Consider the following 16,388-nt stretch of genomic DNA (forward strand, 5'->3'; position numbering starts at 1 on the left):
GGGAGTACAGGAGGAGACTAAGCATGCACCCTTGAGGAGCCCCCATGTTGAAAGTCAGCGTGGCGGATGTGTTGTTGCCTACCTCACCACCTGGGGGCGGCCCTTCAGGAAGTCCAGGATCCAGTTGCAGAGGGAGGTGTTTAATCCCAGGGTCCTTAGCTTAGTGATTCGCATGGAGAGTACTAATGTGTTGAATGCTGAGCTGTAGTCAATGAACAGCATTCTCATGTAGGTGTTCCTTTTGTCCAGGTGGGAAAGGGCAGTGTGGATCTGTTGGGGCAGTATGCCAATTGGAGTGGGTCCAGGGTGTCTGGGATGATGGTGTTGATGTGAGCCATGACCAGCCTTTCAAAGCATTTCATGGCTACAGATGTGAGTGCTACGGGGCGATAGTCATTCAAACAGGTTACCTTGGCATTCTTGGGCACAGGGACTATGGTGGTCCGCTTGCAACATGTAGGTATGACAGACTGGGTCAGGTAGAGAATTAAAAAGTCTGTGAAGACATTTGCCAGCTCGTCAGCGCATGCTCTGAGTACATGTCCCGGTAAGCCATCTGTGACTGTTACCCTGTTTAAAGGTCTTTCTCACATCGGCTACGGAGAGCGTGATCGTATTCACACCCATGAGTCAATACATGTTAGAATCACCTTTGGCAGCGATTACAGCTGTGAGTCTGGGTAAGTCTCTAAGAGCTTTGCACACCAGGATTATACAATATTCGCACATTATACATTTTTTTATTCTTCAAGCTCTGTCAAGTTGGTTGTTGAACATGTCTAGACAGCCATTTTCAAGTCTTGCCATGGATTTTCAAGCCAATTTAAGTCCAACTGTAACTAGGCCACTCAAGGAACATTCACTGTTGTCTTGGTAAGCAACTCCAGTGTATATTTGGCCTTGTGTTTTAGGCTATTGTACTGCTGAAAGGTGAATTTGTCTCCCAGTGTCTGTTCGAAAGCAGACTGAACCAGGTTTTCCTCTAGGATTTTTCCTGTGCTTAGCTCTAATCTGTCTCTTTTTACCCAAAAAATCTTCCTAGTCCTTGCTGATGAAAAGTATACCCATAATATGATGCAGCCACCCCCATGCTTGAAAAAATGAAGAGTGGTACTCAGTGATGTGTTGTGTTGGATTTGCCCCAAACATAACACTTTGTATTCAGGACATAAAGTTAATTTCTTTGCCACAGTTTTACTTTAGTGCCTTTTTGCAAACAAGATACATGTTTTGGAATATATTTTCTTATTTTTACACTGTCATTTAGGTTAGTATTGTGGAGTAACTACAATGTTGTTGATCCATCCTCAGTTTTCTCCTATCACAGCCATTAAACTCTGTAAATGTTTTGAAGTCAACATTGGCCTCATGGTGAAATCCCTGAGCGGTTTCCTAACTCAAGTAATCGAGTTAGGAAGGACGCCTGTATCTTTGTAGTGACTGGGTGTATTGATACACCATCCAAAGTGTAATTAATAATTTCACCATGCTCAAAGGTATATTCAATGTCTGCTTTTTTCATTTTTACTCATCTACCAGTAGGTGCCCTTCTTTGCGAGGCATTGGAAAACCTCCCTGGACTTTGTGGTTGAGTGTGTTTGAAATTCACTGCTCGACTGTGGGACCTCACAGAGAATTCTATGTGTGGGGTAAAGAGATGAGGTAGTCATTCAAAAATCGTGTTAAACACTATTATTGCACGCAGAGTGAGTCCATGCAACTTATTATATGACTTGTTATGCACATTTTTAACAAATGGATTGAATACTCAATACATTTCCAATTTTCAGTTTTTATTAATTTGTAAAAGAATATATATTTATATATGGGGTATTGTGTGTAGGCCAGTGACACAACATTTCAATTTAATATATTTTAAATTCAGGCTGTAACACAACAAAATGTAGAAAAAGTCAAGGGGCGTGAATTCTTTCTGAAGGCACTGTATACAGAGTATATGTTAACCATTATATGTTAATCATTCAATTATCTGTTGTTTAACAATGAACTGCTGTGGTAATCTGAATCTATTCCTTTTCATCAATCTGTTGGTCTGATTAATCATCATCAAGAAATAGCCAGGTACGCCTACCCTCCCATTTCAAGACCCACTCTCTAAAAGGCATTATGAAATATAGGTTAAATAAAGTCAAACTGTCACGACTTAGGCCGAGACTGCCTCCCCTCCTTGTTCGGGCAGGCTTCGGCGTTCGTCATCACCATTTTACTAACCACTGCAGCCCCAATCATCATCACATTTGTCTTGTCTTGTCAATCACACACACCTGGTTCTAATCCCCTCATTAGTCCATGTGTCACGTTCGTTGATTGAAGGCTCGGACCAAGGTGCAGCGTGGTAGGCAAACATATTAATGTATTAAATGAAACACAGACAAAACAACAAAAGACACACAAACGTAAAGTTCTGCAGGCTACAACGCAACCATACAAAAACAAGATCCCACAAACTAAGGTGGGAAAAAGGATGCCTAAGTATGATCCCCAATCAGAGACAACGATAAACAGCTGCCTCTGATTGGGAACCATACCAGGCCAACAAAGAAATAGAAAAACTAGAATGCCCACCCAAATCACACCCTGACCTAACCAAATAGAGAATAAAAGGGATCTCACCGTTGGATTCATTTGGTCCGGGTATGCAGGGTGGTGCCATCGCATTTGTAGATTGCGCTGCTGAAAAACATACAAGTAACAAAGAACATGTATTTATGTGAAAGAAGTAATTGATTGACAATGTGAGGGTTACATGCAGGGTTGGGGTCAATTCGAATACAATTCAGGAAGTAAACTGAAAGATGTATTTGGCATTTGCCTTTCCTTGATTAATGATGATCATACTGGTCGTCTGTCCTTCCTCCCTCTGCTCCAGCTCTTCCCTCTCTGCTTTGGGCACCTCCACGGTTCGGCCGTTTTCATCCTCCATCTTCCATGAGATCTTGACTAAGTCTGGAAACATGTCTCTAGCCAGACACAGTAGAATGGTGTTCCCATTCAGCTCAGGTTTGGACTCCTGGTACACGGTCACTTTGGGTTTCCTGACCTGGTTCTCATCTGATTTTTAAGTGAATCAATCGAAACTCACATTATAAGAATAAATATGCTTTGTCTGAAAGTGAACACCTTTGTGTCTAAAAGGAAACACTGCACTTTCCAATCTATTGCAGCACTAAAATATCAACACACACACACACAAGGAGAAATAACATGGGCACAAAAAAAGCCTTTCAAGCCATCAGAAATGAGTATTCAATAATGCCATGGTATAAAATAGAATAGTGTATTATATATCTCTATCAGATCAGACAGGTTCTTAACCCCCATCGCCAGGAGGTACGCCTGATCCAGATTACTCAACTCTACCACTTGACCAGTCTCCGGTCCCACACAATTCTTTTTAAACTTCTCTAATATAAAGTTTGCACAACATAGCATTTTTTTATTTCTAGGAAAATAAAGTTATTTAAGCCTATTCTAAGCCATTGCAATTGTGTTTAACAGAATATGTATGTGACATCTAAAAATGTTTCATGTCATGCAATAAAATGCAAATTAATTACTTAAAAATCATACAATGTGATTTTCTGGATTTTTGTTTTAGATTCCCTCTCTCACAGTTGAAGTGTACCTATGATAAAAATTACAGACCTCTACATGCTTTGTAAGTAGGAAAACCTGAAAAATCGGCAGTGTATCAAATACTTTTTCTCCCCACTGTATATATATAATACTATCGTTATATTCAAAAGGTATTCCAATAAACTATTTGTGAGTAAAGAATATATTCCTCAGTGTGATTTCTCACAGATTTTTATAGGACCTCCCATGAAGGATCAGAGAATGTGGTTAGATAGGGGAGAAATAAAGATGAGAGTTAAAACGTCATCACCTGGGTTTGGTGTGGTTTCTAACAGCTTCTCAACCCTCTGCTTATGTCACATCCTGTGGTGGAGCTACGGTTTCTCATTGAGAAGGACAGGATAACTGTAAGGTAGTTTTCTACACAGGGAATGAATTGCAGTTGTCACTGTGCTTATCCAAGCTAGCACAGTAGTATGTGGCTTCATGATCTGTATTTAGGGTAGGGATTGTCAGTGTGAATTTGTCAGAACTGTCTTCCTTTTCTGCTTGGTAATCCTCAAAATCAGGATCCTTGGTTGGTTTTCCACCATCTTTATACATGAACAGGATCCACCTCAGAGCTTCTCCCTCTCTTTGCTGATACCAGTGAATGTTACTAGTGCTGAAGCCTGTAGCTCTGCATTCAATAACACCGGATTTGCCTGAAGCTTTGGTCACTGTTAACTGCTCCTGATGCAGATTCACAGCTTCTGCTACTGCTATAGAACAGAGAAGACAGGTGGTGTGAGTAAAGTGGTAATACTGTATCTTTCAAAGACACTTTCATGACTCAACTGAGAATTTACAGCACCAGACACTTAAAATACAAATTATACACTTACCGACTAAAAGGATAAAGGTAAGACACAATTGACGCATGATTGTGCTGAGATATGCTTGCCTGTTATGTGGCAAGTGTGAGATGCTGTGCTTGACTAGTAAAGCTTTTTAAGGAAGTGACTTTAAGAGTGAACCAAACTCAAGAAGGGACTCCTAAAAAACACTGCATTTCGCCCGGTGGGCAGTGGTACACATCACAGTGGGCGTGGAATAAAGTGTGCACACCAGGCAACAAATGTGTCCAAGCTTGGGATCCAGGCCCAATTTGATTAACGTACACTATCTAATTTTGTGTCTACTTTTTACTTGCTAACCATCAGCAATAGTTGAATGAAAAATAAAATGTACATGCAATGTTACCTGAACATGACTTTGAATTTGGTAAACCTACATGCAATGGTACCTGCTATACACCTATCATTAAATTATTCAGCATTGTTGGGTTATTGCACCTCATTAAAAACAGGGAGCTGGTTATTTTCTTCACAAAATGAGTATAGTAACGGATATGGAGAACACGATTATGATATGAGTATTTTTTTATTAATATCGGTGGTTTAATATTTTTTTTTTTTATCTTTCTAATGTAACTCAAACAGTGCGAAGTGTTGTGCCTACTGAATAAATCCACTGGCTAGTTCTGCTGTCTGTAAAGAACTTTGCAGGCTGTAGGTTGATCCTGCTGCTACGATTGGATAGAGCGAAGCTGTTTCTCCGTTCACTTGCTCTTTATCACTTGATCATTTCACCTGTCACTTCTCCTCACATGTTTTACTCAGATCGTTTAGATTTGCTACTGCCTATTACTACTATGATAAATCAGCTGGTGAGGATGTTTGCAAGCAAGCTATCGATGCGCATAATATCTAACAAGCAGAGCTTGTAGGAAAACAAAGATGAAAGACCAATGAGTTCTGGCAGTGACAGCAAACTCATCTGCCCGCTGCAAGTTTTGAGAACACACAGACTAACAGCTCCTGATCTGCAGCTTCCTTGATTTATTTAAATGTGCAGGTAGATGATTAGGTGTTGCCAACCTCTATTTAGGCATTTTAAAACGCTTTCATTTTTCCAATTACGAGTATCATCCGATCCGACTATTTGTCAATTTAAGGATACGATTATGAATATGAGTATTCACAGAAGCCATATTTACAACTGCAATAGAAACCACCAACGGCATAGAAAACAATTTAGGCCCAAATTAATTATGAGAATGTTACCCATTATGATCTATCATAAAATCGGTTTGTTAGCCAATATTTCAACAGACAGCTAAAACTAACCTACCTAGCTAGCTAACGTTGCACAAACAAAATAGGATTGCAGTCCTACCTTTGTAGCAACGATTAAAGGGATACTGCAAAATCATTTTTGTCTCTATTTATGTATCTCTCTGTGTAGTATGAAGGGAGTTAGAGGTAGTTTTGCGAGCCAATGCTAACTAAGTTAGCGCAATGACTTGAAGTCTACAGGTATGCTAGAGTATGCTACCTTACCTGTAGACTCCCAATAACTGCGCTAATGCTAGTTAGCATTGGCTCGCAAAACTACCTCTAACTTCCTTCATACTGCACGCAGAGATCAAAAAATTGTATCTACGAGTTAATCTGACTCTTTGTAAGTAGAAAACAGAATCTCAAAGTATCCCTTTAATCCACAAGAAAGTGTGTCCTGGTCATCTTCTAACAAAATGTTTAAGCAATGGATATCCAGGGTTGGGGTCAATTCGATTTGAAGTTAAAGGTAGACTCAGCATTATATCTAAGATGCAGAAAGTAAACAGCATAGTGGGTCAATTTCCACAGCTAAGAGCTTTGAAGCGTGAGGCTCAACTTCTCCACTGTTTTCATGCTCAGCTACCATGCTGTAACAGCATGAAGCAAACTCATGCACGTGCACAGATACTGTGTGACTGTGTAAGAGTGAAGTCTTGCATCTCACTCATCACAATATCTACAGTGAGAGAAAAAAGTATTTGATCCCCTGATGATTTTGTATGTTTGTCCACTGACAAAGACATGATCAGTCTATCATTTTAATGGTAGGTTTATTTGAACAGTGAGAGACAGAATAACAACAACAAAAATCCAGAAAAACGCATGTCAAAAATGTAATAAATTTATTTGCATTTTAATGACGGAAATAAGTATTTGACCCCTCTGCAAAACATGACTTAGTACTTTGTGGCAAAACCCTTGTTGGCAATCACAGAGGTCAGACGTTTCTTGTAGTTGGCCACCAGGTTTGCACACATCTCAGGAGGGATTTTGTTCCACTCCTCTTTGCAGATTTTCTCCAAGTCATTAAGGTTTCGAGGCTGATGTTTGGCAACTCGAACCTTCAGCTCCCTCCAAAGATGTTCTATGGGATTAAGGTCTGGAGACTGGCTAGGCCACTCCAGGACCTTAATGTGCTTCTTCTTGAGCCACTCCTTTGTTGCCTTGGCCAAGTGTTTTGGGTCATTGTCATGCTGGAATACCCATCCATGACCCATGTTCAATGCCCTGGCTGAGGGAAGGAGGTTCTCACCCAAGATTTGACGGTACATGGCCCCGTCCATCGTCCCTTTGATGCAGTGAAGTTGTCCTGTCCCCTTAGCAGAAAAACACCCCCAAAGCATAATGTTTCCACCTCCATGTTTGACGGTGGGGATGGTGTTCTTGGGGTCATAGGCAGCCTTCCTACTCCTCCAAACACGGCGAGTTGAGTTAATGCCAAAGAGCTAGATTTTGGTCTCATTTGACCATAACACTTTCACCCAGTTCTCCTCTGAATCATTCAGATGTTCATTGGCAAACTTCAGACGGCCCTGTATATGTGCTTTCTTGAGCAGGGGGACCTTGCGGGCGCTGCAGGATTTCAGTCCTTCACGGCGTAGTGTGTTACCAATTGTTTTCTTGGTGACTATGGTCCCAGCTGCCTTGAGAACATTGACAAGATCCTCCCGTGTAGTTCTGGGCTGATTCCTCACCGTTCTCATGATCTTTGGAACTCGACGAGGTGAGATCTTGCATGGAGCCCCAGGCAGAGGGAGATTGACAGTTCTTTTGTGTTTCTTCCATTTGCGAATAATCGCACCAACTGTTGTCACCTTCTCACCAAGCTACTTGGCGATGGTCTTGTAGCCCATTCCAGCCTTGCGTAGGTCTACAATCTTGTCCCTGACATCATTGGAGAGCTCTTTGGTCTTGGCCATGGTGGAGAGTTTGGAATCTGATTGATTGATTGCTTCTGTGGACAGGTGTCTTTTATACAGGTAACAAACTGAGATTAGGAGCACTCCCTTTAAGAGTGTGCTCCTAATCTCAGCTCGTTACCTGTATAAAAGACACCTGGGAGCCAGAAATCTTTCTGATTGAGAGGGGGTCAAATATTTATTTCCCTAATTTAAAATGCAAATCAATTTACAGTGGGGAAAAAAAGGATTTAGTCAGCCACCAATTGTGCATGTTCTCCCACTTAAAAAGATGAGAGAGGCCTGTAATTTTCATCATAGGTACACGTCAACTATGACAGACAAATTGAGAGAGAAAGAATCCAGAAAATCACATTGTAGGATTTTTAATGAATTTATTTGCAAATTATGGTGGAAAATAAGTATTTGGTCAATAACAAAAGTTTCTCAATACTTTGTTATATACCCTTTGTTGGCAATGACACAGGTCAAACGTTTTCTGTAAGTCTTCACAAGGTTTTCACACACTGTTGCTGGTATTTTGTCCCATTCCTCCACGCAGATCTCCTCTAGAGCAGTGATGTTTTGGGGCTGTCGCTGGGCAACACAGACTTTCAACTCCCTCCAAAGATTTTCTATGGGGTTGAGATCTGGAGACTGGCTAGGCCACTCCAGGACCTTGAAATGCTTCTTACGAAGCCACTCCTTCGTTGCCCGGGCGGTGTGTTTGGGATCATTGTCATGCTGAAAGACCCAGCCACGTTTCATCTTCAATGCCCTTGCTGATGGAAGGAGGTTTTCACTCAAAATCTCACGATACATGGCCCCATTCATTCTTTCCTTTACACGGAACAGACTATGGTTTGCAACTGCACATGGGGACAAAGATCATACTTTTTGGAGGAATGTCCTCTGGTCTGATGAAACAAAAATAGAACTGTTTGGCCATAATGACCATCGTTATGTTTGGAGGAAAAAGGGGGATGCTTGCAAGCCAAAGAACGCCATCCCAACCGTGAAGCACGGGGGTGGCAGCATCATGCTGTGGAGGTGCTTTGCTGCATTAGGGACTGGTGCACTTCACAAAATAGATGGCATCATGAGGAAGGAAGATTATGTGGATATATATTGAAGCAACATCTCAAGTCATCAGTCAGGAAGTTAAAGCTTGGTCGCAAATGAGTCTTCCAAATGGACAATGACCCCAAGCATACTTCCAAATTTGTGGCAAAATGCTTAATGTCACGAACCGGCTCAAGTTCGTAACAAAAGGGAGACACGTGGAGACAAGGAATACTTAAAGTATATATTTATTAACTAAAGTAAACTAACTCAAATAACAATGGGGTGTGTAATCAGTAATCAGTAGTGTAAGTGAGTGTTTGCTTGCATAAATGTAATATGGAAAAGTGTTGAGAGGTGCCAAAGCAACAACCAAAAAGGCCACAAAAATACCACAACCAAAGTCAAAGTATCTGCCTGGAGAGAGTCTCCTTCATGAATGTGGAAGAGGTCCATTTATGCTGGGACACACCCGCCCAGGTGTTTCCCATGTAGCTGACGACCCTCCCAACTCCGCCCACCGGCATCCTAATAAGGAAACAAGAGCAAAGAGAGAATACGGCAGACAGAATGGGAGGGTCGTCACATTAAGGACAACAAAGTCAAGGTATTGGAGTGGCCATCACAAAGCCCTGACCTCAATCCTATAGAAAATGCGTGGGCAGAATTGAAAAAGCGTGTGCGAGCAAGGAGGCCTACAAACCTGACTAAGTTACACAAGCTCTGTCAAGAGAAATGGGCCAAAATTCACCCAACGTATTGTGTGAAGCTTGTGGAATGCTAAGTTAAACAATTTAAAAGGCAATGTTACCCAATACTAATTGAGTGTATGGTCCTAACTGACCTAAAACAGGGCATTTTTACTAGTATTAAATGTCAGGAATTGTGAAAAACTGAGTTTAAATGTATTTGGCTAAGGTGTATGTAAACTTCCGACTTCAATTCTGTTTTAAGGTCAGTATTCAGGATTATGGACGGGATTCAATCTGATTCTGCTTTGTTGGTTATGCACATTTGAAAGGCAATGTTCCTGCATTCGTGAAGAACTCATTCACGGTAAACACAACGTATGTCGGAAATTATCTTTAAACGGCGCATAAGCGACAAAGTGTGATCGGCTTGAATCCCGGTCTATATCTCTGCCAATGTTTCCCCAGGCACCTAGTAAATACAGGAAAATAATATACAAAACCTAACTGAACTCAAATACTGAATTCAAGTCATTATTGATTGTGTCTTCTCCCAGGGAACTTTTAGATCAGACATATTATCAGTAAGCTAACCCACAAAACGTACTTACCAACAAAAAGGAGAAAGATTAGGTACGGAAGAGCTAGAGACATGTTTCATCTAAGTCTCCTTGTTTACACAATGTGGTGTATCGTATGCACTGTTGCACTGTTATGCAAGTGGGAGTCACCTGTTATGCAAGTGGGAGTCACCTCCAGAGTTATACAATTTTGGGAGGTGCATGGAGCTACGCACGGATCTTCTGTACAGCCAACGTGCACTGCAGTTGCATCATGGCCCCTTTGCGCCATGGATGACAGATCGACCAAAAATTGGGTTTTATCCTGGCCTCACTTCAGCACCCTGATAAAAAAGAAGTGTGTGAAGTATCGCTAAAATAGTCAATTCAACTGAACGTTATAGAATAACACAAACAATGATAATTAGTATTTTAATTAGTATTTTAACTTCAAAAAATATATAAAAATAAACATAATGAATTCAATGCTGTAAATAGAAGGCTCTAGCTGGTGGGTATAATGCCTGCTAATGTGTAAGGCCCTTAACTGACAATGCATCACTGATCTGGGTGAGTGAATGTCAGGTTCACTCTTTATTGCTTACACATTTTCAAATACACAAGAATAGTGACCATCATAAAGGAAGGATGCATTGCTAAAGTATTCCAACAGGGCCAGTTTGTGTGTGGACCACTATGATTAAACTTGATGTCCCAGTTTGTCAGTAGCCTACGGTGATGGTTTGCATTTCTCTCTCCTGAATTTTGTCACTACCATCTCATGACAATAGCTGAAGAAAAATGTCTCAGATAGGTGTATGATTTGTGTATCAGTCATGCCAGAAAAGTCATGAAATAGTCAGACTTGGATGCAAATGATGTATGTCAGAAAAGCCTAAAGTATATACTGTACATACAAAAGGGCTGTTACTGTAAAGACCTTGCACCCTCTTGTGGCACAGACATGCATTTATCTTTGAGAGGCCTTGAAGTCGAAGCATCCTTTCAAATAGAACACTCAATTAATCCCAAATAATTATGATAAGCTGCACAAATTCACCACAAACCACTAATTCCTTTCATTTACAGTGTTAAATAATACTAATATGTGAGAACAATATTTTCTATGAACACATGTTTCATTTTGGCGTTATAATAAGGTTGATAGCAACATGAAAAATTGTTGTGGAAATCTATTGCATCTCAAGTCAACTACAAAATCCACAATGCAATGCTCTCTCTATGGGCTGGCTGGCTAGCTAGCTTGGTAGCTAGCTAGCAAGCAAATGTAGCAACACACAATAATACCAAAGATAATATCAGCAAAGTAGCTAGTTAGCTGTAAAATCGCCTAAACAAACTGCACTATCAATCACCATGTTCAACCTGCAGATCGATGTGCTTCACAGAGTGGAGTCTGACATTCAAAACAGCAGATACACTTTTGAGGAGATGGGAAACGTTGACCATGCTACGTCAATGGGCCGTGTGGTGCATTTTGGCCGATTCTGGGACAAGGAGTGCTCTCCTTCAAGGAGTGAATGGGAGTCTGTAAGTGGAGGCTGCTGAGTGGAGGACGGCTCATAATAATGGCTGGAAAGGAGCTAATGGAATGGCATCAAACAAATGGAACCCATGTGTTTGATGTATTTGACATAATTTGACTAATTCCACTCCAGCCATTACCACGAGCCTGTCCTCTCCAATTAAGGTTCCACCAACCTCCTGTGGAGTCTATTGGGCGCTAGCTCAAAAACCCAACATTAGCACACATTTTGTTAACAAGAACTACAAAATTACAAATATTTTCAGAGATGTGAGATAATTAACTTGCTACCTGTAATATCTTTGGAATCGTGACTATGTTCTTTCGAGGATAATAGGCTCGTTTCTCGACATATACACTGACTTTGAGAAGGGATTGCATGACGATTAATTTAGCAACTGCGTGACGCAGCATGACAACATCAATATGATTGGTCGACAGTCTGCTGGGTGGTGTGTGATACGTCCTTTCATTCATTGGATTCCTATCTCCTTTCTATAATATCTTTGGCAACGGCACCATGCAATGCACCCTGGACTAAAGAGGCAGACAAATAGGAAAAATGTGCTAGACCCTCCGTTAAATAAAACAAATCTTGAGGTAGGAATATCGCAAAAAATATGATCAATGGCTCATTCGAGAGGACATCCTCCCGAGTTATGACATCAGCCAGTATTGAAATCTAACATGTATGATAGATGTTTTTGCAATCTAAAATCGTATTCCTATTAACTTCCAGTGTAGTGAGAACAACTTTATTACAGTGCTACATCATACCGGCCGGATTTCTGCGTGCTTGAACGCCAATAACTCAGTTACACATGAAAACATGAAATGACCCAGGGAATTGATAGAACATCACTCAGAGATGCACAAAAACAATATGACATTCTAAATGGGTGAACCTTTCCTTGAATTCTTGTTCACAGTGCAGGCCTTAATGCTCAAATCAGTTTTGTTTTTAAAATCTGATTTGGAATACTGACTGTCCAAACAGCAAATCGGATTTGTGTGTGTTCAGACAGCAGTCATTTGCTGACATGGCTACACTAGTTGTCATAGTGACGACGGGTGTGTGCTCAGTTGTGTAGGCTGATTGGTGGTGGTCCACATTAGGACGCTCTCAGTCTCAGTAAGATTTGAGTCATTCACACAAGGATTTGATATATTATCACAAGGAGTTGAGTCATTCCCACGAGGAGTTGAGTTAGCAGGAGTTGAGTCATTCTCACAAGGAGTTGAGTCAGCAGGAGTTGAGTCATTCTCTCAAGGATTTTAGTCATTCTTGCAAGGAGTTGAGTCATTTTCACAAGGAGTTGAGTCATTCTCGCAAGGAGTTGAGTCAGCAGTTGAGTCAGTCTCACAAGGAGTTGAGTTAGTCTCAGTAGGAGTTAAGTCAGCCTCAGTAGGAGTTGCATCTGCCTAAGTAGGAATTTCCTGAAATACTCTTTTTGATCCCTTGATCCGACTGCAACCCGCATCCAGGGAAACTCCAGGGAAGAACCTCCCAAGGAAATCAAGCCCCCTCTTGCTTCTCTTTCTATTGGCTCCTGGCTACTTCCTCGTTCTACGTGTCGACTGTAGCAGGTCGTCACTAGCTTCTATACCCACAAAGACAGATTCCACAGCCAAAAATGGCTACAAAAATTTGCTTTTTTGTCTTAATTTAAGGTTAGAGTTTGGCAAAAGGTTACCAGTGTGGTTAAGGTTAGGGTTAGATGTAGGGTTAGACATTGTATAAATGGGCAGGGTTTATGACTTTGTGGGTATAGAAGCGAGTGACAACCACTATAGCATTGTAGCTAAGCCTAAACCTTTTCCTAACCTTAATGGTCCTCTGTAGCTCAGCTGGTAGAGCACGGCGCTTGTAACGCCAAGGTAGTGGGTTCGATCCCCGGGACCACCCATACACAAAAATGTATGCACGCATGACTGTAAGTCGCTTTGGATAAAAGCGTCTGCTAAATGGCATATTATTATTAATCAAATGTTCCTAAACTGCTACATTAATTCACCTAAACCTGCTACATTAATTATCCTAATCTGCTACATTAATTATCCTAATGTGCTACGTTAATTATCCTAACTTGCTACGTTATTTATCACAACCTTCTACGTTAATTGTCCTAACCTACTACGTTAGTTCTCCTAACCTGCAATATAAACATACCATCTGTGGCGACAAAGAGGGGCTTTGGTTTCCCTGGGTAGTTCTTCCCTGGAGTTTCCCTGGACGTGGATCGCAGTCGGACCTTATTGAATTCAGGGGGTAGCCCGGACCGGGACTTGAACCCTGGTCCAGTTATTGTCAAGCCAACAACTTAATAGTTACACCAAGACGTCTGAACCCCTTGATGAGGTTGCCTAGGTGTTGGGTTAAGGTCGCTACATTACCCCCTTCCTTTGGGAGATCATGTCCCTACACTTCTCTATACAAAGTCTCTCACGTGTACACGCCTCTCCGATAGCCTCAAAGGCGCCAACCCACTTCTCACAACAAAGTAGTGAATTCAGGGGGTAGGCCCGACTGTCAAGGCAACACCTTAACCATTATGCCAAGAGGTCTAAAGAGGCTGCTAGGTGTTGGGTTAAGGTCGCTGCAATATGTGTCCGGTGTCACTGTGCTGCTAACAGCTATGCTTCCTCCACAGTCCCTGTCCCCTTACTGGGCTCAAACCAATAGCTCTCTGATAGCAAACACACATGACCGCCCACCTGACAAACAGACCAGATTATATTAAAAAAAAAGTTGGCTTTATTACAAGCAATGGTATTGTTCTCCAGCGTCCGGCGTCATCTTGACAAATCATCTGAAAACAAGATAGATAAATACTGTAGATAGATACTGTCACGACTTCCGCCGAGGCTGCCTCCCCTCCTTGTACGGGCAGGTTTCGGTGTTCGGCGTCACCGGCTTACTAGCTACTGCGATCCATTTATCATCACTCCATTTGTCTTGTCTTCAATCACACACACCTGGTCCTTATTCCCTCATTAGTCATGGTATAAGTGTTCCCTCTGCTTCCTTGTCTGTGTGGGTGATTGTTTGTGGAGGTTAGTGAAGCTCGGTGGAGCTTGTGTATTGTGTATCGACGGGAGTATTTTTCCTGTGTGCCTTGTATTTTCCAGTGCGCCTGTTTTGTGCCCTGGAGTGTGTTTGACGCATTTCTGCGTAAACCTGTATTTTGCGGATTAAAGCCTGTTATTCTGTGATTTACCCTCCTGACGCTGACTCCTTCATCACCACCTCATCACAGATACATTGATTGATTGATGGTGATTGATGTTATTATTGTTATAGTCTAGAAACAGAGACAGACAGACAGATATGTTAAAATTCTTATATTCTAGAATTATGCTCATATTTTAAATGACCATAAAACACATTTTTACTCCTGCTGACTCAACTCCTTGCGAGAATTACTCAAGTCCTTGTGAGAATGACTCAACTCATTCTAACAAGGAATTAAGTCATTCTCACAAGGAGTTGAGTCATTATTACAAGGACTCGAGTCATTCTCATAAGGAGTTGAGTCAGCAGGAGTATTTTTATTTTATTTATTGTTATGGTCATTTAAAATATGGGAATGATTCTAGAATATAAGAATAATATGTCCATCAATCACTCAATCAATATAGACTATAACTATAACATGTCGCTCAATCATGTCTATCTTGTTTTCAGATGATGTGTCCTTGTGAGAATGACTCGAGTCCTTGTGAGAATGACTCGAGTCCTTGTGAGTATGACTTTTGTCAGTTTCAGCTGAGTTAGTGTCACTGAGACTTGGGGAAATCTGCATGCAGCTATGTTCCCACAGGGGGCAGCAGTGTCTTTGGTTTACCAGTCTGGCGCAACCATTTCAACAGAGGGAGAGCTAGCTAAGTGTGTCTCTCTTATAAAACTTCCCAAGTAGGATCGATTAATGGTAGGTAAATAAATATCCATTGTGTGTGTGTCAAAGTAATCAATGAAGGCTCTTTTGAGAAAACTGGATGAAAAAATAAAAAAAATATTTTCCAAGTAGCATAAACAGAACTAGCTAGCTAGCTGGCCTCCACCCACATGGCTGGTTAGCTAGCACAAAAGCTGCTGCATATCATTAGAATGTTAACCTTAGCAACTATACAGCACAGAAGTGTATCATTCTTTTGTCATTTATATTCTGTGCCTGTATTTTTGTGGCAGTGAATAGGATAGCCTGAACATGTGAAAGTTGGTTTAAACGGTTCAAAAGTTAATGTTGACTCCAATGCTTCCCACAGTTGTGTCAAGTTGGCTGGATGCCTTTTGGGTGGTGGACCATTCTTGATACACACAGGAAACTGTTAAGCGTGAAAAACCCAGAAGCGTTACAGTTCTTGAAGTGGATGTAACAAGTGACATCAATAAGGGATCACTCACCTGGATTCAACTGGTCAGTCAATGTCATGGAAAGAGCAGGTGTTCTTAATGTTTTGTATACTCTGTGTATAGTTATAGTTCATAACAGTTTGTAAACAATTTGAAATGATGATAGCCTGAACATGTGAAAGTTGGTTTAGTGTATTTAGCTTGAATGGTTTAAGAGTTACTGTTGGTGAGTTATATTATGCTAATTTATGGCCATTTATATAGTTATAGTTATTCAAAAAAATATATAATTTGGAGTTAGGATAACCTGAACATTTGAAAGTTGGTTTGATGTATGTAGCTTAAACGGTTCAATAGTTACTGTTGGTGGGAGATCTTATGCTAATTTATGCACATTTATATAGTTATATTGATAAAAGTTAAAGAATTTGAAGTTGGGAACGTGGTCAAAGTAACTGATTTATGTCAAATGTTACATTGTTTACAGTGAATAGAATAGTATGTTGGGAATGATGATGTT

Source organism: Coregonus lavaretus, assembly GCF_964263955.1.
Source record: "Coregonus lavaretus genome assembly, chromosome: 17".
Classification (NCBI taxonomy): Eukaryota; Metazoa; Chordata; class Actinopteri; order Salmoniformes; family Salmonidae; genus Coregonus; species Coregonus lavaretus.